Source organism: Somniosus microcephalus, chromosome 8 (genome assembly GCF_052327205.1).
Source record: "Somniosus microcephalus isolate GS21.2 chromosome 8, FLI_Smic_1.0, whole genome shotgun sequence".
Taxonomy (NCBI): Eukaryota; Metazoa; Chordata; class Chondrichthyes; order Squaliformes; family Somniosidae; genus Somniosus; species Somniosus microcephalus.
In genome coordinates this window covers 238,230,911-238,256,340 of record NC_140994.1, presented here as the reverse complement: position 1 = coordinate 238,256,340, position 25,430 = coordinate 238,230,911, and the positions used below count along the sequence as shown (strand labels likewise).

At 45.7% G+C, this 25,430-nt stretch overlaps 1 protein-coding gene across 1 annotated transcript in view; it reads right to left on the bottom strand.

Moving 5' to 3' along the window:
* LOC147114178 (fibroblast growth factor 1-like) overlaps window positions 1–25,430 on the bottom strand; it is an 89,088-nt gene that overhangs the window by 55,844 nt on the left and 7,814 nt on the right. The gene's annotated exons all lie outside the window — the stretch shown is intronic.

Genomic DNA, 25,430 nt, shown 5'->3' with positions numbered 1-25,430 from the left:
CATAAGAAATAGGAGCAGGAGTAGGCCATTTGGCCCCTCGAGCCTGCTCCGCCATTCAATAAGATCATGGGTGATCTGATCTTGGCCTCAACTCCACTTCCCTCCCGCCCCCCATAACCCTTGACTCCCTTATCGTTCAAAAATCTGTCTATCTCCACCTTAAATATATTCAGCGACCCAGCCTCCACAGCTCTCTGGGGAATAGAATTCCAAAGATTCACGACCCTCTGAGAGAAGAAATTCCTCCTCATCTCCGTTTTAAATGGGCGACCACTTATTCTGAAACTATGCCCCCTAGTTCTAGATTCCCCCACGAGGGGAAACATTGGGCTGGAATTTGTCAATGGGGAGCTTTTGGAGGCAGGACTTCCACTAGTCGAGCCTTAGTCCCGCCTCCATCGACTTATGGCCAACCCACGCTATTTTCCCTTGATTGACCTTGTTAAGCCTGTCCAGCGGGCTTAGCAGGCCAATTAAGGGAAAGCTGGTTACAGGTGATGTCAGCGAGTGACGTTTCATCTGTCAAGAGCTTTTGACAGATGAAATGTCAGCGTTTGACGGCACTGTGAAGCTGTCAAACACTGACAATCTGTCCTCTAAGTTGAGCCCTTCCACTCAGGCTCAGTTAGAGATCCCTCCTGAGCAGAAAGCAGAAGGCTGCAGCTTTTGACAGTTCAGCGGCCATTTTGCTTTCTGTGCCGGTGAGATGAGGGACCCCCGAGACCTGAAGGGATGAAGCCTGCAGGAAGAAGTAAAGGTAAGTAAAGCTTATTAAAACACTTTACATTCACCTCACACACTCACCTCTCCACACTTGCACTCATCACTCACCTGCACACCGGACATCTCAGCCCCTCCGACCCCCGCAGACTGACGGCCCGCCTCGCTGACCCTGGCGAGGTTCGGAGCCATCGGGAAGCCCACACTTCAGGGCTGAAAATAGGGATTCTTCAAAAAACTGCCTGTTAACTACCTGTTAACAGGCAGTTAATTGGCACTAATCCCCTTCCCGCCTTGAGGAGGCGGCTCCCAGCGCGGGTCGGTTACCTGCCTCCTGGGAAGATGGCACGGAGGTGGGTTGGGGGCGGAATGGGTACCCGCCCCCAGATTCTGCCATTTTCCTGGCAGTCCCACCACCGTACCTGCCTCCCCAGGGCTGGCAAAATCAGCCCCATCCTCTCTGCATCTACCTTGTCAATCCCCCTCAGCATCTTGTATGTTTCAATAAGATCCCCTCTCATTCTTCTAAACTCCAATGAGTATAGGCCCAACCTGCTCAACCTTTCTTCATAAGACAACCCCTTCATCTCCGGAATCAACCTCGTGAACCTTCTCTGAACTGCCTCCAATGCAAGTATATCCCTCCTTAAATAAGGAGACCAAAACTGTACGCATTTTAAAAGACTGCGGAATTTCAGACATCATGGCCTAGAAATTCAGTATAGCCACTTTTGGGGCGGTAAAGTCGGGCGGCCGCTAAAGTTTGCGCCCGGCGCAAAGTCGAGCCCCCTTCGCCGATATTCAGTTGCATCGCCCTAAGAGGTTGCTGCTGCGCTAAAACAGGCGATGCACGACTATCATTAGGCGCTAAGCCGGCAGGCCGGGGTGCTAACACCGGAAGTTGGGCGCAGGGCAGGTGCGGCGAGCTGCTGATTGCCGGCAGACACGAGCTCTTAAAGGGGGAGGGTGGATTTGTTTTATTGACAGGCCGAGACTAGTGTATTTGTGTTTCTGGGGAGGGCTTCTCTCCATCACCACCTCCTCCTCCTCCTCCTCCTCCCAAAGAAGGAGTGTTGCAAAACGGCTGCCTTTTCTACTGCAGGAGTGCCCTTTAATTTGCGCTCCCCGCGGCCCGCCTCGGCTGTGTATCGTTCCACTTCACAGTCGTTCGGGCCGCCCGGCGCACAATGGGGCGGCGCGAGTGAAGTTCCGGTTCCGGGCGCACAAAGGGCGTTGCACGACGAAATGACGTCATGATCTGCGCGCGCAGATGAGCACGCGCAATGACTTTGCGCCGGCGCTAAATGTCTACTGAAGTTGGGGCGAGGCGCAGATCGCGCTGCGCCCGGGCGCTAAGCGCCTAGCGCTCGAGATCTACTCCTCCTAAGGCGCTAACGGCTGGCGCAGCCAACTGAATTTCTAGACCCATGTACCTAAATACAATGCACCCAAATACTCCTGGATCGTCTATCGATCCCCCCAGCCCTTACGCATCTCCTGGCCTGCCCCAAGTTACAGGACCTCATGCACCAGCCTCCTGAAATTGCACTTGCTCAGAGGCTCTCTTCAAATCACCAGCAGGTTTTCCGGCACACCAGAAAACAAATTCTTTTTTCTGGTGTTGTCCCACTGCAATTTTTTTGAACATTTTCCAAAAATAATTTATCCTCATTGAGACCTGCTCTGTATTTTCTGTTTCTTTTCGTGCATTTTCATGGCACCGTATAAATCACATCAAAAAAAGCTTCCCTGATTGCAGGTGCTTAAACACGTGCGCCTAACACGTATGAACGATGGTTGAAACTTTAATTGCTGTTCTTAAAAATATGGTGTGAGTTCGGTTGTTTACTCTGATTTGCACCCATTTTTACATTTGGACATATTCTAATGAAATTTGCAGGAAATTTGAGCATAACTTGATATCAGGAGGATGGGTGCATTTTCAGGTCTAACTTTCGGGTTGCACCCACGGAGGAAATTCCAGGCCTAATTATGCCCTTGTGTATTTCCAAGACCATATATGGAATAAAATCTATTATTTTTAACATCACATTGAGCAGTTGCTTCTGATCATCTCATCTGTAAAGCACTGGCAAAAGGTAGAAGATTTGGGACAATATTTTTACACCAAGACACATGAATATTTGTATTTAGTTGCTTGTATATAGAGTTCCACGACTGGAGAGCTAGATATAATCCCACGCCGCTTAAAACCTACCTCTTTGACCAAACGTTTGGTCACCTGTCTGAATGTCCCCTTTGAATCGGTGTCAAATTTAGTTCGATAACGTTCCTTTGACGACTTAGGACGTTTTACTGCATTAAATAAATGCTGTTGTCAGATCGGGAGTCCTTGTATTTTGCAACCTTGCAACACAACAAAAGGGTCAAGCTGGCTAATGCCTATGAAAAGTATCACCGTGTCACCATGACTGTCGCAATGTACGTCAATTTTCAGCTGACTTGTCATCATTCAGGCACTGGTCCAACTGAAGCTTGACTTTCCCATTATATTGTGTTGCCATCTAGTGATTAGATGCTGTCATTACACTCAGCCATTGCCCGCAAAATGCAGCCAAATAAAAGGGCCTTCCTACTCACAGGCGGTATGGCTACACACGCACACGCACACACACACATACACAAAGTTCAAATATGTAAAAATGCATGCTTTGGGATGGAAATAGGAAAGTGAAAGAAGTACTGAAGAGGTACATTCAGCACATTCAGTGCCACTTTCACTTTCCTGTTTCCCTCCCACCTTTCACACACTTACACACTCATTGCATTCACTTTTTGTCTTAAAAGTAGGATAGACTTCCATTTATATGGTGCCTTTCACGACCTCAGGACGTCCCAAAATGCTTGAAATTTTAAAATTCACATCCTTGTTTCCGAATCCCTCCATGGCCTTGCCCCTCCCTATCTCTGTAACCTTCTCCAGCCCTACAACCCTCCCTGAGATATCTGTGCTCCTCCAATTCTGATCTCCTATTTTAATCGCCCAATCATTGATGGCCGTGTCTTCAGTTGCCTCGGCACTAAACTCTGGAATTCCCTCCCTAAACCTCTCTGCCTCCTTCAAGATGCTCCTTAAAACCTACCTCTTTGACCAAGCTTTTGTTCGCCTGTCCTAACATCTCCTTATGTGGTTCGGTGTCAAATTTTGTTGAAAACGCTCCTGTGAAGCACCATGGGACGTTTTACTACGTTAAAGATGCTATACAAATACAAGTTGTTGTTGTTGTAATGTATTATTCCTAGACTATGAGGAGCGCTTCCTGTGAAATTCTCCCTCTATTGTACTGTTCTCATCCTCTATTCTAGCATTAATCCTCTTCTAACTTCATTTTTACTTTCCTGTTTCCCCGAGCTCTACGTCTAAGTTTTTCTTTGCTTGATACTTTTCTTCTATTCATAGCTTTCTTGCCTCTTTCTTGTCCTTTCTCCTCACCAGGAATTTATTCTGCGGTTCTTCCAACCTGCTGCCGTAAATTCGGCGGGACTTCGACAGGAACCTGGGAAAATGCCACAAATTGATGCCATTTCTCCGGGGTTTCCACTGATCTTTTACCAAAATTACAGAAATCAGGAACCCCTGCGGAAATTCTGCCATCTTTGTCTCCACTTCTTCCCATCTATCCTGACCCACATTCCCTTTGATCCAACCCATGCCCTTTGTCTTGCCTTACTCTGCTGTTCCACAACTCCATCCCATCTCTTAGACATATTTCTCGAGAACTCTAATTGTTGGTTCACCAATTTATACACCCCTGCCCCGGACCACCACTATATAAATAGAATTACATAGAAATTACAACATGGAGAGAGGCCGCTCAGTCCAGCCAGTTCATGTTGGAGTTTATCCTCCACGTGAGCAGTTATCCTAATCCCACGTACCTGCTTTGATCTCATATCCCTTTATTCCCTTTTCATTCAATCATCTATCGAGTCTATTCTTAAATGTTGACATGGTCTCAGGTTCAATCATTAACTCTGGTACAGCATTGAACAGCCTCACAACAGTTTCTCCTGCTCACTTTAATAAATCTCTGACATTCAATCATGTCTACGTCCCTTTGTTCTAGACCCTTCAATCACTGAAAACAGTCTCGATTATAATCCTCACCCACCCCCCACGATGAGTAAGAGAGGGTCAGGGGGGCTTAGATCTGGATCTGCTCTTTTACCACTCCACGTGGGCCAGGAGGAGCCGGACACCTCACCCCCTAGGTCTCACGAGGAAGCCTTTGGACTCCCCCAGCCCCCGATCTCTGCTCGGAGCCTTCTGCTCCCCCTCACCCCTCAACCCCGATCTCCAGCCACCCCCTCCACCCCCTCCCTTCCCAATCATGATGCTCCCTTCCCAGTGCCGGAGACCATCCCCAAGGGTCCCCGGCTGCAGCCTCCTGCCGCTAGTTTTCCTTCCCGCCTGCCAGCCAGGCTGTCCATTTGGCAGCTGCCAGACGGGAGGCGGCCCAACAATATCCTAATGACACCTTACCCTCAGTAGGGCCTCCATGCCCCCGGCATTGCCCTGCATCATCCCTGGCTTCTCGTTAATATAGGGGCCTGACATGAATCAGTCATTCATGAAAGAAAGACTTATGAAATAATACTGAGTGGCCTGCGGGTGGCACTATCCAGGGAGAGTAAAAAGACTCGGGCACAGGCCCAGCTTGCGCAGGACATTCTTAACAGGAACTAGTGAAGGACACAACTAGACCTCCATGTTGTAAAACAGTTGATTAAAGCTTTGTTTAACACTTAGATCAAGTGCCTAGTAGTTTTCTTATGTCAGGGCCTCTGTTTCCATCTGCTCTGTCCCACCCTTTCGTAATTTTAAACACCTCTATCAAATCACAATTTGATTGACTTTTTCGAGGGGGTGACTAGGTGTGTGGATGAGGGTAGTGCAGTTGATGTGGTTTACATGGATTTCAGTAAGGCTTTTGATAAATTCCAGCATAGGAGACTGGTCAGGAAGGTAAGAGCCCATGGGATCCAGGGTGCCTTGGCACGTTGGATCCAAAACTGGCTTAGTGGCAGAAGGCAGAGGGTGATGGTGGAAGGTTGTTTTTGTGACTGGAAGCCTGTGTCCAGTGGGGTACCGCAGGATCGCTGGGTCCCTTGCTGTTTGTGGTCTACATTAATGATTTGGATGTGAATGTAAAAGGTATGATCAGTAAGTTCGCAGATGACACAAAAATTGGTGGGGTGGTAAATAGCGAGGCGGGAAGCCTCAGGCTACAGGACGATATAGATGGGTTGGTCAGATGGGCGGAACAGTGACAAATGGAATTTAACCCTGAAAAGTGTGAGGTGATGCATTTTGGACGGACTAACAAGGCAAGGGTATACACAATGAATGGTAAGATCCTAGGAAAGATAAAGGATCAGAGGGACCTTGGTGTGCATGTACATAGATCCCTGAAGGCAGCAGAACAGGTGGATAAGGTGGTTAAAAAGGCATATGGGATACTTGCCTTCATTAGCCGAGGCATAGAATATAAGAGCAGGGAGGTTATGATGGAGCTGTACAAAACGCTGGTAAGGCCACAGCTGGAGTACTGTGTGCAGTTCTGGTCGCCACACTATAGGAAGGATGTGATTGCTTTGGAGAGGGTGCAGAGGAGATTCACCAGGATGTTACCTGGGCTGGAGCGCTTCAGCTATGAAGAAAGACTGGACAGGCTGGGGTTGTTTTCCTTGGAGCAGAGAAGGCTGAGGGGGGACCTGATTGAGGTATACAAAATTATGAGGGGCATAGATAGGGTGGATAGAAAGGAACTTTTCCCCTTAGTAGAGGGGTCAATAACAAGGGGGCATAGATTCAAGGTAAGGGGCAGGAGGTTTAGAGGGGATTTGAGGAAAAACTTTCACCCAGAGGGTGGTTGGAATCTGGAACTCACTGCCTGAAAGGGTGGTAGAGGCAGGAACCCTCACAACATTCAAGAAGCATTTGGATGAGCACTTGAAATGCCATAGCATACATGGCTACGGACCAAATGCTGGAAAATGGGATTAGATTAGACAGGGCTTGATGGCTGGCGCGGACGTGATGGGCCGAAGGGCCTCTTTCTGTGCTGTATAACTCTATGACTCTATGACACACTTAAATTCCACTGTTCTACGAAAGCAGCCCCAATTTTTCAAGTCATTCTTTATTTGTATTTGTATTTCCTCACACCAGGCAGCATCTTAGTGAATTTGCCCTGTACCCTCTCTATTGCCTCAATATCCTTCCAAGTGTGTGGAGCTCAAAACTGCACATTTGTGTATAATTTCTCCTGTTCATAAATGCCTGCTTGCCCCTATTATCCTTCGCTTACTATATCCAGATTTTTATTCTCATCAAAGATCTAAATATTTTCATCATCTCCACTCGTTTCTTTTTTTTTAAATTTTAACTGTGAAAACCAACCCCCCTCCTCTAACTTCGGGTTTGGGTCCATGGGTACCAGCATCCTTCCATCAGCTCAGCCAAATGGTCATTCTTGCTGTCTGAGCCTAGACAGTGAGGGGGTCTAATTTGGTCGCAGGCACAAAACGGGCGATTGCGAATCGACGGCCCGTTTTACACCTGGCCCGATTTTCTTTTCCATTGAAGTCAATGCTGATTCGCTATCGTTGGTTTTGCGCCACTGCTCATGATCAATTTCACCTTCAGCCTGTTCATAAGTGGAGGATCTTACAACTGAATGCAATTATCACCCGACTCGCCCGACATCCTCGCACATCACACACGCTAATAGATGCCCTTCAGCTGCTGCTTGGGCTATGACGAGCTAACTCAGCACAGTCCTGGAACCTGTGTCCTTCTGGTCTGTCTGGCTCTGTGTTACACAAGGTGTGTTACACACCTTCCCCATCACAGAAACTCTCCATTTTTTGTATCAACTTTGAGTTCTTTTCAGGTGTTCGGGATTACATTTTTTGTGCAAATACACATATTTTGGATGTATTATCTCCTGAGCTTGTCATCTTTATCCTCTAGGTATCTCCACACCCTGCGTTAAATGTTAATTAGAATTGACCCTTGTTTACGACACATTACCAGACGTTACATTCATAATAGGCAGCACATAAGTTAGAGTCTGCGTACTGCAGTGTGATAGTGAGTAAGCCTAACAAAGGGCCTGCCAAACAGTCCTGGAGACTGATTCTGGCAATGATAACGTCCACGGATGTGCGTGCCCACCAAGCCAATGTTTGGAGGGTTTTGGATGTACCATTATAGTTTTGGGAATTGCAGGAAGCACTTTTAAATCTATAGAAGCACCTGTGGAGAGAGAAACAGTTAATGGCCCTGAATTTCCGATCGGAGGCTTCCTGCATGCGGATGCCTCCGATCGGAAAAAATCTACGCACTTACATGCTGGCTCCGTAGGCCTCGAGACTTGCGATCCTGGGCCTCTGCTCTACGAAATGCACAGAGGGCCCAGGTATCCCAGGGGCGCAGGCAGTTCGCAAGCATCCCTGGGATCACGTGGTCCATGGGGAACCAATCAAAGAAGGGAATCTCCCTTCACACTTTTGACAAGTCCGTACGCACAGATCTGTCAAAAGTATGAATGGGGTTTACTTAAAAAACAGTTAAACATTAAATACATTTTTTAAATTACGTATTTAAAATGAATTAAAATTACATTAAATTAAATATTTTAAACAAAAATTCCATTTTTTGAAAAAAATAATTAAAGTTTTTTACGGGGCTAAAAATAAACTTACTTTTTTAAAAAATATTTTAAAATTATAAATGAGTGAAAATTTTGTTTTTCAATTTTTTTTAAGCTCTTATGCTGGTAAAAGCAGGCCTTACGGAGGCTTTTACCAGGCGTAAGACTTTTAAAGGTTTTCAGCGGGCGGAGGTTGTGCAGAAAGCGGAACTCTCCACCCGCGGAGGCCCTTCTCCCGGGCAGGCGGATGATCTGTCAGGAGGATTCGTGACAGATCGGAAGTGCCGGGTTTTAGCGCATACTCTTCGCATGCCTGAAACCAGCACTTGCAAGGCCCCTACGGGTGCGTACACACCTCGTACCCACACGTGGGGGTCGGAAATTCCAGCTCAATGTTTCAGGTCGATGACCTTTTGTCAGAAGTCAAAAGGTCATCGACTTGAAACGTAAACTCTGTTTCTCTCTCCATATATGCTGCCTGACCTGCTGAGCATTTCCAGCATTTTCTGTTTTTATTTCAGATTTCCAGCATCCGCATTATTTTGCTTTTGTACTTTTAAATTTATTACATCTCACCTGATGCTGTGCACACCCACACCACGCCACCCTAGCTAAGTAAATAATATAGCCTGGAAATGACTGTGATATTAATGAAAGAATGCTTAAGAATAACAGTGTCAGCCATGGTTCAACGGTAGCACTTTCACCTCCAACATCAGAAAGTTGTGGGTTCCAGTCCCACTCCAGAGATTTGAGCTTATAATCCAGGCTGACACCCCAATGCAGTGCTGAGGGAGTGCTGCATTGTCGGAATGCTGCCCTTTGGATGAGGTGTTAAACCAAGGCCCCGTTTGCCCTCTCAGGTGGACATAAAAGATCCCACAGCACTATTTGAAGAAGAGCAGGGGAGTTATCCTAGCGTCCTGGCCAACATCTGTCAACCAACACTTAAAACAGATTAGCTGGTAACTTATTTTGTTGCTGTTTATGGGAGCTTGCTGTGTGCAAATTGGCTGCTGCGTTTCCAACATTACAACAGTGACTACACTTCAAAAGTACATCATTGGCTGTAAAGTGCTTTGGGACATCCTGGGGTCATGAAAGGCGCTATAAAAATGCAAGTCTGAAATACAAGTCTTTTTTAATGCATTCCTACAACATTTCTCTGCACATTATTTCAGTAGAGGCACTGACCTGTTTGTTTTCAGTCAGTTAACACTTCTGTTAAAATAGTGGAAAGCCATTCAAGCACCCATACAAGTGCTCATACCTTAATATAGCAAACACTAATTTTGAGGCAAATGGTTAGTAATGCTGCTCCAACCTGTTGCCCACCTTCGCTCTATCATTAATGCTGGATTAATGGAGTCTTAATCTTGCATGCCTCAAACAAAACATTGCATTCTGAAAGGATTATGTTTGTGTGTTTTAAAATCGGATTTCCATTTTTGCCAGCTAAGCAGTTTCTCTTAATTTGGAATAGTTCAAGTTGAGTAAACGTATTGTAACCAATCCTTCATTGAATGTTTGGAAAATGGCTCAATAAAATATGCAAATTCCCGCAGTGGGATGTCTAAGGCTTCAGCTGCGTTTTGAGAATTTATTCAATGTGACTTTAAACAACGGACTTCGGAGATTCCTTACCGTCTCTGAGAATTGGGGCTTTCTTCAGAAGAAGGGAACTTTACTAAATACACAGCAGTGTTCAAAAGGTAAAAAAAGGAGAAGCAATATTGTTTTAAAATAAAATGGTGTTACTCCAGGAATATATATGAATGCCGATCATGTGTGAAGAGGCTATGATAAATGTTTTAATGCTTGTTCCTCTCTAAGAAAATCAGTGCATGTTTTATATTTCTCTGTAGTCTCAATTTTATGATCAGAAACTTTCATTATGGTGGTAGTCAGCTGTGGCTCAGTGGGTAGTGCCTTTGAGTCAGAAGGTTGTGGGTTCAAGTCCCACTCCAGGGACTTGAGCACAGAAAGCTAGGCTGACACTCCAGTGGAGTGCTGCACTGTCGGAGGTGCCGTCTTTCAGATGAGACGTTAAACCGAGGCCCCATCTGCTCTCTCAGGTGGATGTAAAAGATCCCCCATGGCACTATTTCGAAGAGGAGCAGGGGAGTTATCCCCAGTGTCCTGGCCAATATTTATCCCTCAACCAACATAACAAAAACAGATTACCTGGTCATTATCATATTACTGTTTGTGGGACCTTGCTGTGTGCAAATTGTTTCCCACATTACAACAGTGACTACACTTCAAAAGTACTTCATTGACTGTAAAGTGCTTTGAGACGTCCAGTGGTCGTGAAAGGCGCTATATAAATGCAAGTCTTTCTTTTAGATTATTATGTTGGATTTTCACTGTTATTAGTTTTATCTCTATATTAGTGATGCTATTGCAGTCAGTTCTCCTCTGAACTTTTCTCCTCCTGTGCTCTTCTCACCTCTGCTTCCACATTGTGTTGAAATCAAGAATCATCTCACTGCCTCCTTCTCTAACTCATTCTTTCCCAGGAGCTCGAATTGGCAAAACTCCTTCCTCCCCTTAATCTTTCCTTCTCGCTTTTAAAACCCAGGCCTCCGATCCCTAATCACTATTTTTTTTTGGAATGAACTCATCTTCCCTGCTTCTCTTTTTAACTTTAGTGGTGTCCCATTGAAACATACAAGGTTCTGAAGGGGACTAACAGGGTAGATGCTGAGAGGTTGTTTCCCCTGGCTGGAGAGTCTAGAAGTAGGGGGCATAGTCTCAGGATAAGGGGTCGGCCATTTAAGATCGAGATGAGGAGGAATTTCTTCACTCAGAGGGTTGTGAATCTTTGGAATTCTCTGCCCCAGAGGGCTGTGGATGCTGAGTCTTTGAGTATATTCAAGGCTGAGATAGATAGATTTTTGGACTCATGGGGAATCAAGGGATATAGGGATCGGGCGGGAAAGTGGAGTTGAGGTCGATGATCAGCCATGATCTTATTGAATGGCGGAGTAGGCTCGAGGGGCCGTGTGGCCTACTCCTGCTCTTATTTCGTATGTTCTTATGTTCTTATGTTAATACAGTGATGTCCTACAACATGAAAAGTGGGATTAGGCTGGATGGCTCTTTTTCGGCTGGCGCGGACACGATGTGGGCCAAATGGCCTCCTTCTGTGCCATAAACTTCTATGATTTTTTGACTCTATGGCTGTTCACTGAGCTTTCTCAATTTAAAAAAAATAGCCGACAACAAAATGAATACTTACATTGAACATTTATGTCCACTCCATTATAATATTCTCTCAAACACCACAACCAGTAGCAGATTTAATTTGTAGGATACGTTAACTCCAATTACTAGACTGCCCCATATGCCATGAGCTTACATATTAGTTACAGTGTTGTCCCACACATCAGGCTAAATGGTAAGGAGGCTACAGCTTCTTACATCTAGGAGATACTGGGGTAAAAATTGATATGAGGGAGTAAAATGGGTGCAAACCATAGCAATTTAGCAGTGATAGTCAGATAGTCTGCGCCCAATCTGCACAGGCGTTGGTTCCACTTCTAAATCCGTGGGGACCATTTTTTAGGTGTCCCGGGTAGATGTGTAAAACAGGCGGCAGGAGTCTAAAATATGTTAATGAGGGGCCTAATGTCTGTTCAAAGACCCCTCCAGAAAACGGGCCCAGACTAGTTTCTACTCCATTGTATTTGGTTTAAATCTAAGCCCTGTTTAGGTTTTAAGCAAAAAGTTACTAAATATTTAAAAGGGCAAATTTTGCACTCTTGGTGCACAGCCATGCTTGACAGGAATGTGGGCCAGAATGTGCGGCATACCCAATTGCAGCGCTTCCCATTTTCCAACCATTTATTTTAATCAACAGAGAATTGGGAGCACCATGGATCAGGTTCACTGATCTCCACACCCGACTCTTTAATCCAGGTTCCAGCTGGGCAGAGATCCACAGTCCTGCCAAATTGATAAGCAGGAAAAAAAACAGCTGGCCCATCAAGCCTGCCCCACACAATGGTGGCTGGAGCATGATGACTAGATGCTTCTTCACTCCCCGCCCACCCGCAGCCATGTAGTCTCCTGGGAGAGTAAAACAAAAAGAGAAAAACCCCAGGGCCGATAAGGGAAAAAATACTCTGTAAAATTCCTCTCCCTCCGACCCCCTCAGGTGACTTAAACCAGCCCAGGAGATCACACTTACCTTCTATATGACGCGATCTCTGCCCCAGTCCAGCTCCCGCTTGAAAGCATACAGAGAGTCAGTGCCTTTATACTTCTTTACATACATACAGCATCATCTACTTTATAGATTACAACAGTGACCACACTTCAAAAGTACTTCATTGGCTGTAAAGCGCTTTGAGACGTCCTGAGGTCATGAAAGGCACTATATAAATGCAAGTCTCTCCTTCCTTTTTTAAAGTTCTTTCTGCTTGTGATCCTTTAGTTCATAGTACAAAGAGATAACAAAGGACTAAGAACTTAATTGCATGCACAAAGAACAATGGAGATAATGGGTAACTCCATACATGCAGCCCTGACCTCGAACAGAAACAATGATAGCTCACAGATATCTCAGCAACACTTTGCAACATTTCAGAATACAAAATGGATTAATAACCAAAACCAAACTAGGGCAAGAAGTAGAGCAGCCACCTCAACTCTAGTAAGAAAGGAGTAGGGCAATGTTAACTGTGAGCTTGTCAGTCCAGTAAGTAACGGAATGCGAGTTCCAAAAGGGAGTAGACAATTTTCTACCCTACAGCACCTTGCTGCTGCTGTCTCTGTTCTTCCACCTCTCCCCATCATCACGTATATTTGCATAATTTTCAAGTTGTACCCGTTCTGCAGCCATTGAATACAAAAGTTACCAAATGTCCAGTTTTTGTGGTTATACCATGTCATGATAGGACAAGACCAAGTTGAAAAGTTGGAGCAGGCGGTTCCATTCAATTTGTATATTCAGAACTCTTCTGCTAGCTTATCATTAATGACTTGAGCTCTGAACAATCCACCAACATATCGTGAAAATTGTCGTTTAATGTTTTACATTGTTATGACTCATATGAACAGAGCTGAAACAAGGCCACATTACAGTAGTCCACAGAACTCACTTACCCGCAGTTAAATAAAATTAGCTATCAAATCTTTACTTGCTGTAATTTACATAATCAAGTGCGTTTGAAGCATTTGGCCTAGGGGTACAGTGCAATGAGCGTGCGTTGCGGAATACTATTGACCTAGTGGCCTGGGGTTAATTGAGAGTTCTGCTTTATATTTTTATGACCTAAATACAATTTATTTTTCATCTTTTAATTCTTTTCTAGACATTAATTAGCATTTTTGTGTTTCATCCTCCGTTTTTCTTCCCTTTTCGCCTAAATACGTGAAGCCTTGCTGGGTTTCAATTCCATAGGGAGTGATCACTCCCCAGTATCTTGCCCAAGTTGGCGTTATTCATATTGCCAGTGCCAGTGAGTTAGCAAATACGTTAGAGCTGAACCCAATGCTGTCCTCAATTGACATCCATGGCAGGGGTTGCTGGGTGGTGGTCAGGACCACAGCTCTGCACAATTTACACTCTCCCAACTCGGAGACTTAAAAAAAAATTTGTTCATTAGTTGTGGGTGTCGCTGGCAAGGCCGGCATTTATTACCCATCCCTAATTGCCCTTGTGGCGGTGAGCCGTCTTCTTGAACCGCAGAGGGCAGTTAAGAGTCAACCACATTGCTGTGGCTCTGGAGTCACATATAGGCCAGACTGGGTAAGGACGGCAGATTTCCTTCCCTAAAGGACATTAGTGAACCAGATGGGTTTTTACAACAATCCAGTAGTTTCATGGTCACCATTACTGATACTAGCTTTTTTTTTAAATTCCAGATTTATTTAATTAATTGAATTTAAATTTCCCAGCCTGCTTGTGGTGGGATTTGATCTCACGTCTCCAGAATATTAAGCCAGGCTTCTGGATTACTAGTCCAGTAACATAACCGCTATGCTACCGAACCCAGTAGACCAGTTGGACCCCTACTGATGCTCTGGCTGAAGTCAGCTAACTCAGTACCAATGGGCTGATGTCTCCAGTCCCAGTAAGATAAAAGCTTCGTTTGTTCAGGGTGAGTTTTTCCTCAACTGCTGTTCATTAAACCGCCTTTCTTTTTAGATTTTGCAGTGAAATCTCATCGAGCGCAGTAGTAACAATTGATGCATTACTTTTTCATTTAATATTAATACAGCATGGACAAGGCACATTGTGCGATTTCTCCCTTTTTAATTGGATGCAACGTGTCACTCATAAGATCGCAAGATAAATACAGATCATGTCCGTCCCCTGATCATACTATCCCACCTTTGTCTAAAATCACTCCCAAGGCTTTTGCATCCTCCACCCTACCTGCAAGTTCATTCCAAGTACTAATCACTCTGTGTTAAGGTGAACGTCCTGAGATGGCTCCTAAGTTCAGTTGAACTAAATCAAAATGAACTTTTTGCCCTTGACCTAAAAGCTAAGCACTGTTCCTCAAACCTATGAACTCTTGGGTAAGGAGGGAGGTTGTTCCATACTTTGTCATTTATGGCTGTAATGCACATGTTTCTGAACTATTGCTGCCCCTGTACTTGTTTTGCCAGCTGTCTCTTTTTCTGTGCTACTGTATTTTTTAAAAGTTTGATCTTGGTATCTAGTAAGTTTCTTTGTTTCCCTTTGGAGCCATCCCACAACTTTTTCAGATGAGAAGAGTTGGGAACTTGCTTGCAGGGCTCTGTGCCAATGCAGCTCTATAATTGTCTGCGCAAAAGCAGATAAGCGTGACACGTATTCTGATTGTTTTCCCCCTCTTTCCAAATTCAGAAATATTTACCTTCTGATCTGAGCATGCTATAGATGGCGAGATGACTCAGTGACGACATCAGTAGGCATGTATTCTGGCGCCATCCTGCTTTATCGATCCCCCCCCCCTCACCCTTGACTCCACTTAATGTGCTCTCCTACTGCTTGTTGTTGATCATCAAGAGCTTCCTCCAACTCAATGTCGGCAAGACAAAAGCCATCCTGTCTAACTCCCACCAAAAACTCTGCACCATAGCCTTTAATTCCATCTTTTTCTCCAGCTGCTCTCTCAAGCTGAAACTCGTGGTGAGCAACTTATATCATCTCTGACCTTCAGTTCGGCTTCAAACCCCATGCCCTGTTCAGCTGTGACTCAGTGGGTAGCACTCTCACCTCTGGGTCAGAGGGTTGTGGGTTCAAGTCCCACTCCAGAGACTTGAGCACAAAAATCTAGGCTGACACTCCAGTGCAGTGCTGAAGGAGTGCTGCACTGGTGGAGGTGCTGTCTTTCGGATGGGATGTTAAACTGAGGTCCTGTCTGCTCTCAGTAGGACACAAAAGATCCCATGGCACTATTTCGCAGAAGAGCAGGGGAGTTTTCATAGAAACATAGAAGATAGGAGCAGGAGTAGGCCATTCGGCCCCTCGAGCCTGCTCCGCCATTCAATGCAATCATGGCTGATCATCCAAATTCAGTACCCTGTCCCTGCTTTCTCCCCATATCCCTTGATCCCTTTAGCCTTAAGAAATATATCCAACTCCTTCTTGAATATATTTAATGAATTGGCCTCTACTGCCTTCTGTGGTAGAGAATTCCACAGGTTCACCACTCTGGGTGAAGAAATTCCTCCTCATCTCTGTCCTAAATGGCTTACCCCTTATCCTTAGACTGTGACCCCTGGTTCTGGACCCCCCAACCATTGGGAACATCCTTCCTGCATCTAGTCTGTCCAGTCCTGTTAGAATTTTATAAGTTTCAATGAGATGCCCTCTCATTCTTCTAAACTCCAGCGAGTATAAGCCCAATCAACCCAATCTCTCCTCATACATCATTCCTGCCATCCCAGGTATCAGCCTGGTGAATCTTCGCTGAACTCCCTCCATGGCAAGAACATCCTTCCTTAGATAAGGCGACCAAAACTGCACACAATACTCAAGATGTGGTCTCACCAAGGCCCTGTACAACTGCACCAAGACATCCTTGTTCCTGTACTCAAACCCTCTAGCTACGAAGGCCAACATACCATTTGCCTTCTTAACCACCTGCTGCACCTGCATGCTTACCTTCAGCGACTGGTGCACAAGGACACCCAGGTCTCGTTGTACTTCCCCTTCTCCCAATCTATTGCCATTCAGATAATAATCTGCCTTCCTGTTTTTGACACCAAAGTGGATAACCTCGCATTTATCCACATTATACTGCATCTGCCATGTTTCTGCCCAATCACCCAACCTGTCCAAATCATCCTGGAGTTTCTCGGCATCCTCCTTTTCCCCGGTGTCCTGGCCAATATTTATTCCTCAATCAACATCACTAAAAACCGATTACCTGGTCATTATTATTATGTCCGTGTATAATTGAGACATGGACTGCAGGAGTTGATTATAACAAGTCTTTACTGAATGGAGACAACCTGGAAACTGAAACTACAGAAGCCTGCTAGGGCCTTTTATACAGGGGTGGTCACTGCTGGTACTACAGTCTGAGACCAGTTATTCCCTTGAAGGTACATACACAACAATTCCTCCCCTTTTAGATAAACAGTACATAACATTCATTTAACAACTAAATGATAACTAATTACAATTACGGTTGCTAGATACATTGGTTGAAGTTAAGCAATTATAAGTTCAGTCTTTGAGGAGGCTTCCTGATTCTGTCTGGATAACGCCTCTTTGGGATATCAGGTTCTTCTGGCAAGGTTGAGTCGGGATCAATGTCGTTGTTTGGTTCATCTGCTTCCAATATCACCGATTCTGCGGTAGATGCAATTGGTACTTCAGTTTCATCGCCAGGTGTATCAGATCGTGGTGTGGAGTTGACGTTTTCCAGTGACTCTAGAATCTGGTCAGCATGGCGTCTTACAATGCTCTCTCCAACGTCCACGGTATACATTAGAGGTCCTTGCCGTGTACAGATCGTTCCAGGCTGCCATTTCTCTGTGCGGTAGTCCCGGGCCAAAACTGGTTGACCTATCTTAAAACTCCTGGTCGGCCTTTCATTCATATTCTGAAACTGCCTGTTCTCCACATCTCTTCTGACGTTTGGCTTAACCAAATCCAAGCGGCATCGTAGTCTTCGATTGAAGAACATCATGGCTGGAGTTTGGTTGGTAACCGCATGTGTCGCATTCCGGTAGGCAAACAAGAAGTTATCCACCTTGTGTTGTAGGGGTATATCTTCATTACACATTGCCTTGGTAGCCTTCTTGAATGTTTGAACTAACCTCTCGGCCAATCCATTAGTGGCTGGATGATATGGGGCGGATGTGTAATGCTTAACACCATTGTTCTTTAAGAACCTCCGGAACTCTTCAGACACAAACTGTGGTCCATTGTCAGAGCAAATCTGTTCAGGCAGCCCATTCCTGACGAATATGGTTCGTAAGACTGTGATAGTTTTTTCTGTGGTGGTTGAGGACATTTTTATTACCTCTGGCCACTTTGAATGTGCATCCACTGCAATTAAAAACATCGAGTCCATAAAGGGACCAGCAAAATCAATGTGCACCCTTTGCCATGGAGATGAGGGTCACTCCCATGGATGTAGAGGGGCTTGTGGTGGGGCATTTTGGACCTTCTGGCATCCTGTACAGCTCTTGGTCATCTCTTCGATTTCTCTATCGATTCCCGGCCACCACACGAACGCTCTGGCTAAGTTCTTCATTTTTACCCCTCCCAGATGACCCTCATGAAGCTCATTGAGCACTCTATCCTTCAATTTGGGTGGAATTACTACTCTGGACCCACACATCAAGGTTCCTCTGCACACTGACAGCTGTTCTCTTCTCGGCAAGAATGCTGGCAGCAATGGTTCGCCATGTGCTGGCCATCCCTTCACCGTTAAATCATAGACCAGGGAGAGTGTCAGGTCATTTCGTGTTTCCTTTTCTATGTTTGCATTCGTCACAGGGAGACATTCGACTATAGTCGAGTGGAATAACTCCACTGGATCCACTGCCAGTTCTTCTTCCACCGTCGGCAACGGTAGGCGCGACAATCCATCAGCATTCCCATGCTGTTTAGTTCCTTTGTACTCGCTGTCATATTGGTGTGCCCCTAGGAAAAGGGACCACCTCTGTAGCCGTTGTGCCGTCATTATCGGTACGCCCTTCTGAGGGTTGAAAATGGAGACGAGAGGTTGATGATCAGTTAGTAGAGTAAATTTCTGACCGTGCAGGTAGTGATTGAACTTCTTCACCCCCCACACCAGGCTGAGGGCCTCTCTGTCAATCTGGGTGTAGTTACGCTCGGCTGAAGTTAACGAGCATGACGCAAAAACTATCGGCCTCTCTGAACCATCAAGGAATTTATGTGACAGTACCGCCCCAATACCGTAGGGAGACGCATCACACGCCAGTCTTATCGGTAGTGATGGGTTGTAGTGAGCCAATACTTCTCTTGAAGTGATTAGGTCCTTACTCTTCTGAAAGGCCCGCTTACATTCATCGCTTCATTTCCATGCTACTCCCGTTCGTAGTAGGGCGTTCAGTGGATGCAGAATTGTGGACAAATTCGGCAAAAACTTATGGTAGTAATTCACCAATCCGAGGAATGACCTCAGTTGCGACACATTTTCAGGCGCTGGAGCCTTAACTACTGCTTCAATTTTGTCAGGGGACTTATGCAACCCCTCTTCATCAATCACGTGGCCACAATACGATATCTGTTTCTTAAAAAACTCGCACTTAGGGCGATTGGCTCGTAGCCCATGTTCACGTAGTCTAGTGAGCACCTGCTCTAGGTTGGCAAGGTGTTCACTGTCATCTTCACCTGTCACTAGGATGTCGTCCAAGTAACACTGAGTCCCCGGAATCCCTTGCAGGACTTGTTGCATCGCTCTTTGCCATATCGCTGGAGCTGATGCTACTCCGAATACCAGTCGATTATACTGGTAAAGACCTTTGTGAGTGTTTATCGTGAGATACTTCCTAGAGGATTCTTCAACCTCCATCTGCAAATATGCTTGTGCTAGGTCAATTTTTGTAAAACGCTTCCCTCCAGATAGTGAGGCGAAGATATCTTCTATCCTTGGAAGAGGATATTGTACTGTGTGAAGGACTGGGTTCACCGTCACCTTGAAGTCCCCACAGATGCGAACCTTCCTTGGCTCCTCAGACTTATTGTTTAACGTTTTCTTCATGACAGGAACGATGGGTGTCGCCCACTCGCTCCAGTCTACCTTAGATAACACGCCTGCATTCTCCAGATTCTCCAGCTCTGCCTCGACGGCTGGGCGAATTGCATATGGTACCGGTCTTGCTTTGAAAAACTTGGGAATTGCATTCTCCTCTATTTTTATCGAGGCGGTTACGCCTTTAAGAGTGCCCAGTTCTTGTTGAAATACCTCTTTGGTGTCAGCTAAGATTGTTGACAATTGTCCAGGAGTGACGTCGTCATCCTTTTTACCAGCCACCGTCAGTGCCTGAATGGAGTGCCAGTCTAAACTTATCTTTCTGATCCATTCACGTCCCAATAACGGTGGTCCAACATCTTGCAGAATGTAGAGATACAATATCCGTATTTTCTTGCCGTTGTATTCGACAGGCACCCTTATTTTTCCTCTGGGGTACACTTTTTGCCCCGTATACGTCCTCAAGACAATGGATGTCTCTCTCAAGGGTATGTATGAGAATAGCCGCTCGTAGTCTCGTCGATTCATGATGGTTAGAGCTGATCCTGTATCCAATTCCATTTTGACTTGGGACCCTGCTATCGTGAGGGTGACCCAAATGGTTCGGTGATCCTCTTTTGCGATTACGTTGTGAAGTTTGATACAGCTTAGTCTCTTGTTCCCGGATTCACTATCGCGCATCTGGTCTTCGGAACTACTGTCTGTCATCTTTTGTACTTTCCTGTACGGTTCCTTAGTAGCCTTTTTGTTGTCGTTGGTCTTCTTCCCAGGCCTGCAAACTCGTGCAATGTGTCCCATCTTTCCGCATTAAGGTAATCAGCATTGCTCTCATTTTTATGCTGATTTCTCCTGTGGAATTTAAATCTTTCTGCTATCAGCAGCGGTGTAGGATTTAGGTGTTCCTGTAGGATAGCAACAATTTAGTTAAAACTCTTTGCATTCGGTTTGGCTGGAGTAATCAGGTCCCGCAATAGGCCGTACGTTCTTGCGCCCATTACATTTAGCAATACCGATGCCTTTTTCTCATCGGCTATTTCGTTTGCCTCGCAATATACCTCGACTCTTTCCACATACGTGGTCCAGTCTTCTATTGCATTATCGAAGGCAGTGATATCGCCAGTCTTTGGCATCTTGAAAATCTAAGATGGCGCCTCCTGCGCTTTGCCTTCGTCCCCGATGGATCAAAATGGCGCCTCCCGCACTTTTCCTTCTTCCCCGCCGAGTTAAGATGGCGCCTCCCACGCTTTCCCGCCACTGCCACTGCTGCCAACGCTGTTGCTGGCGATTATATTTATTTTACTATCCTGTAATGGCGACGCCCTATGGTCTTCGCGCCTCCCCGATCGCTGCTGCCAACGCCGCTCTCCGCGGTATTTTTATTTTTCTATCGCGCTTCAATATTTGCTCCGTTAATTGAAGAACCGTTCCCGTCGTGGAGCGGACCCTCTGGGACACTTCCCTCCCTCTTCCTAGGTCCGAACGCTGCCCGGCTGCGAAGCACCGGCCGCGCCCTGTGTGCTCCACCCTCTCTCTCTCTCTCTTTGCTTCCCGACTCGCTGCCCGGCCCCGTTGCAGAGCCACCCGATCGAGCTCTAGCCCGCCGCAGCCCAGGAAGGATCAGTGCACTACCTGCCACCAGCCCGATTAGCTGGGAAACCACATACTGGAGAACCAAGCCTGGCTCTCGATAGTCTCTCCTGCACTTTTCAATTCGATGATTTGGAGGGCGGTTGCCCACAGTCGACGCCTGTTTCTTGAGTTTCTTTGGATTCTTTTTTTTTCTTTCTTCTGGCTTCGACCTTCTATAACATCGTCTGAGGTGCTGCCGAGTTGCAGGTAAGTTCGTTTCTTACTCGTCGCCAGTATTATGTCCGTGTATAATTGAGACACGGACTGCAGGAGTTGATTATAACAAGTCTTTACTGAATGGAGACAACCTGGAAACTGAAACTACAGAAGCCTGCTAGAGCCTTTTATACAGGGGTGGTCACTGCCGGTACTGCAGTCTGAGACCAGTTATTCCCTTGAAGGTACATACACAACAATTATCACATTGCTGCTTGAGGGAGCTTGCTGTGTGCAAATTGGCTGCCACGTTTCCTACATTACAACAGTGACGACATTTCAGAAAGCTGTAAAGCGTTTTGGGACGTCCTGAGGTCATGAAAGGCGCTATATAAATGCAAGTCTTTTTTTATTACCATGACCACCCATTTACACCTCCTGCTTCTGCCCTTATCACCCTGAAAACCTCGTCCATTGCTTCATTATCTCCTGGCTTGACTTATTCCAATATTTTCGTTGCCAGCCTCCTGTCCTGAGTTCCATCTATGGTGAGCTCCAGCTCACCCACAATCCAGTTGCTCATGTACGAGTCTGCATTAAGTCGTGCTCTCCGACCATTTTGCTGTCCTCAATAAACTCCATTGGCTCCCTGTCTCCCAATGCACTGAATTAAAAGTCCTCATTGTCTTTTACATGGGCTTGCTCCCTTCTACCTCTGCAACCTCCTCTAGCCCTATATGTCACCGTGTATCCTCCGAGTGGCCTCCCTTGTGTTTCCACCCCTTTCCTTCACCCCCTATTCCAGTTTCACTGGCAGAGCTTTTAGCTGCCTTGGTCACGCCCTGGGATGCTCTCACTAAACCCCTACATCTTGGTATCACTTTCTCTACCTTCAAAGTCCTCAAGACATACCTCTAACCATGTCTTTGCTTACCTCCCAGCATTCTGCAATTGCTACGCATCTGTTTTCACCTCTGTGAAGCTCCTTGGGACTTTTTACTACTTTAAAGATGCTATATAAATATAAATTATTTTTGTCAGGGTGCACGCATGTAGATTGGCCACTCGGGCAGGGTCCAAGTGGGTGACGGGCACCATATCTCAGCAAGGAGAGAATGCCTTAAAATCAGAAAAGGGTGCACAAAGGAAAAAACAAGAATTTTCATTAAAATATCTTGGTGAATGGTCAGGACCTGAAATGCTGCTGATTGGATATACCGTGTCAAATCCAAAATGTAGTTTTTCCTGATCAGCTGGCAATTTATTTCTGTATGCTGCAGCAAGAAATTGAAAGTACGTTAGATGATTAAAATAACTTATCCTCAAATCTCTGCTGTAGAACAAATATAAATAAATTACATAAGAACCTCCACCTTTATCTTCTAACCTGCATGATGCTTCATGTACTAGAGATTATACAAGAGAAGGTACTTGATGTGCTAGAGATAAAGGTTCTAGGAATTGAGTGCTGTTCAATGAAAATATTTGTATTAGGTGATCTGATGTCTTTTTTTCTTTTCACCATCGTTCTATACTGGTTTTCTTCAAAAGGCTGCCTTGTATAGTGTGGTAAACCACTGTTTGTATTCCACTGTGTACATGCCTGGACATGCCTCGGCTGACTCCTCCCACAAGTCCTAGTATAAAGGTGACTGCTCCCCAGCCCTTTGTATCTCTGGACCGGTCGACCACTCGAGGCAGACCTTCATTCTTTTGTTAATAAAAGCCTTTAGTTACTCTCTTAACTCTCAGTCTTTTATGAGTAATTGATAGCGCATCATATAGGAAGTCTGTGTGTTGCTGGTCTATAACCGGGACAGAATTATTTTCTGCTTATTTAGTACAAGGTTGCTCCTGTTAATTTTTTTAAATGTTCAACCAGTGGAGTTCTGTAATAGTGGTTTTTTTCTATAGATCAGTGCTGTAAGACCTGGCTTGGTAAGGAAATGGGAAAGTTTATAAAGATTTGAGTTAACTGACTTTGCACACAGTGAAAATGTTGAGTCCCAGTGTGTCTTTTAAGCTCTAATGCATGCACAAGTAGTAATTTTGTAATGTGTTCTCTACACATTGTTTTGAAAGAGCCAAATATCTGTCCAACGGTGTCCATAGAACATGTGCTGGACCAAGTTCTGGTCACCACATTACAGGAAAGATTGCACTAGAGAGGGTACAGAGGAGATTTTCAAGCATGTTGCCAGGATTGGAGTATTTTAGCTATGAAGAAAGATTGGATAGGCTGGGGTTTGGAACAGAGGAGGCTGAGGGGAGACTTAATTAAGGTGTACAAAATTATGAGGGGCCTAGGTAGAGTGGATAGGAAGGACCTATTTCCCTCAGCAGAGAGGTCAATAACCAAGGGGCATAGATTAAACGTATTTGGTAGAAGGATTAGAGGGGAGTTGAGTAGAGGCAGAAACTCTCATCACATTTAAAAAGTACTTGGATAAGCACTTGAAGTGCCGTAACCTACAAGGCTACAGGCCAAGAGCTGGAAAGTGGGATCAGGCTGGATAGCTCTTTTTCGACCGGCACTGACACGATGGGCCGAACGGCCTCCTTCCGTGTTGTAAATTTCTGATTCATACCGGATTCCTGTCCAATGCTATTGGAATGTGTAGGACATCAGAGCTGAGCCTGGTCTGTGCTGAGCTAACTCATCTCAATCAAGGTAGCAATTGGGACATTGAATTGGCTTCACCATTTCTAAGTTAGGGAAGGAATTTTTTTTAGCAAATTCCTGCTCCTGGTAAAAAGTGTGTATTTATGGATGTCTGATGATAGGATAACCCCTGCAGGTGAATAGCCTGTTTGTCACACATGACTAATGGCTACTTGGTGAGGGATCACAGAGTGCTTGGCATCCACGGCAGTGTATTCCATCAAGGAGTCAGAAGCACTTTCAGAGGAGGAGGGGAGAGGAGGGGTGGGGAGCAGAGGGGACAAAATTTGCAATCTTGTAGTTCCTTTTTTCCTTTCTGTGAGGAACTCCCCACATAAGAATATGAAGACTTAGGGGTCGAATTTCCTGGAGCCGTCAGGCGGGGTTTCAGGCATGTGTGGGGGGAAAACCCCGAATTCGGGGTCCCGACACCATCCCGCCCAAAACCCCGCTCCACGCAACTTTCAGAAGTGGCGGGTACCCGCCCCACACTGGGACCTGCCGAAACCAGGCGGGAAGGGATTAGTGCCAATTAACTGCCTGTTAACAGGTAGTTAACAGGCAGTTTTTAGCCTAATCCCTACTTTGAGAGGTTTCGCGTGGGATTCCCAACGGCTCCAAACCACGCCAGGTTAGAGCAGGCAGGCCATCGGGTTGAAGAAGTTGGAGGGGTCGCGATGTCGGCGCTCAGGTGAGTGATGGGTGCATGAGTGCAAAGGTAAGTGTGTTTGGTGTGTCTAAAGTGTGTAAAGAACTTTTACTTACCTGTACTTACCTTAACAGCCTTTCTTCCTGTAGCCGTCAGGAGCCCATCACTCAGCTGGAACTGAAAGCTGAATGGCTGCAATCTGTGAAAAGTGACAGCCTTCAGCTTTGAGTGCCGGTGTGAGTTCTAACTGAGTCTGTGCAGAAGGACTCATGTTAGAACTCGGACTGTCAGTGTTTCACAGCTTCAAACAGCTGTGAAGCACTGATATTTCATCTGTCAAGAACTCTTGGCAGGTGAAATTGCAGTCTGCAGCTGGGCGGGCTAAACAATGTCAATCAAGGGAAAATCGCGCGGATTGGCCGGACATCGAAGTAGGCGGCACTAAAACCCGAAAGTTGTAGTCCCGCCTTCTTCCCGACAGCTTCAGGAAAATCGACCCCTTAGTGTCAGCTGTGGTTCAGTGGCAGCACCCTCGCCTCTGAGCCAGAAGGTTGTGGGTTCAGGTCCCACTCCAGAGACTCGAGCACATAATCTAAGATGACACTCCAGTGCAATGCTGAGGGAGTGCTACATTGACAGAGGTGCCATCTTTCCGATGAGACATTAAACTGAGGCCATGTCTGCACTCTCAGGTGGACATAAAAGATCCCATGGCACTATTTCAAAGAAGAGCAGGGGAGTTCTCCCTGGTGTCCTGGCCA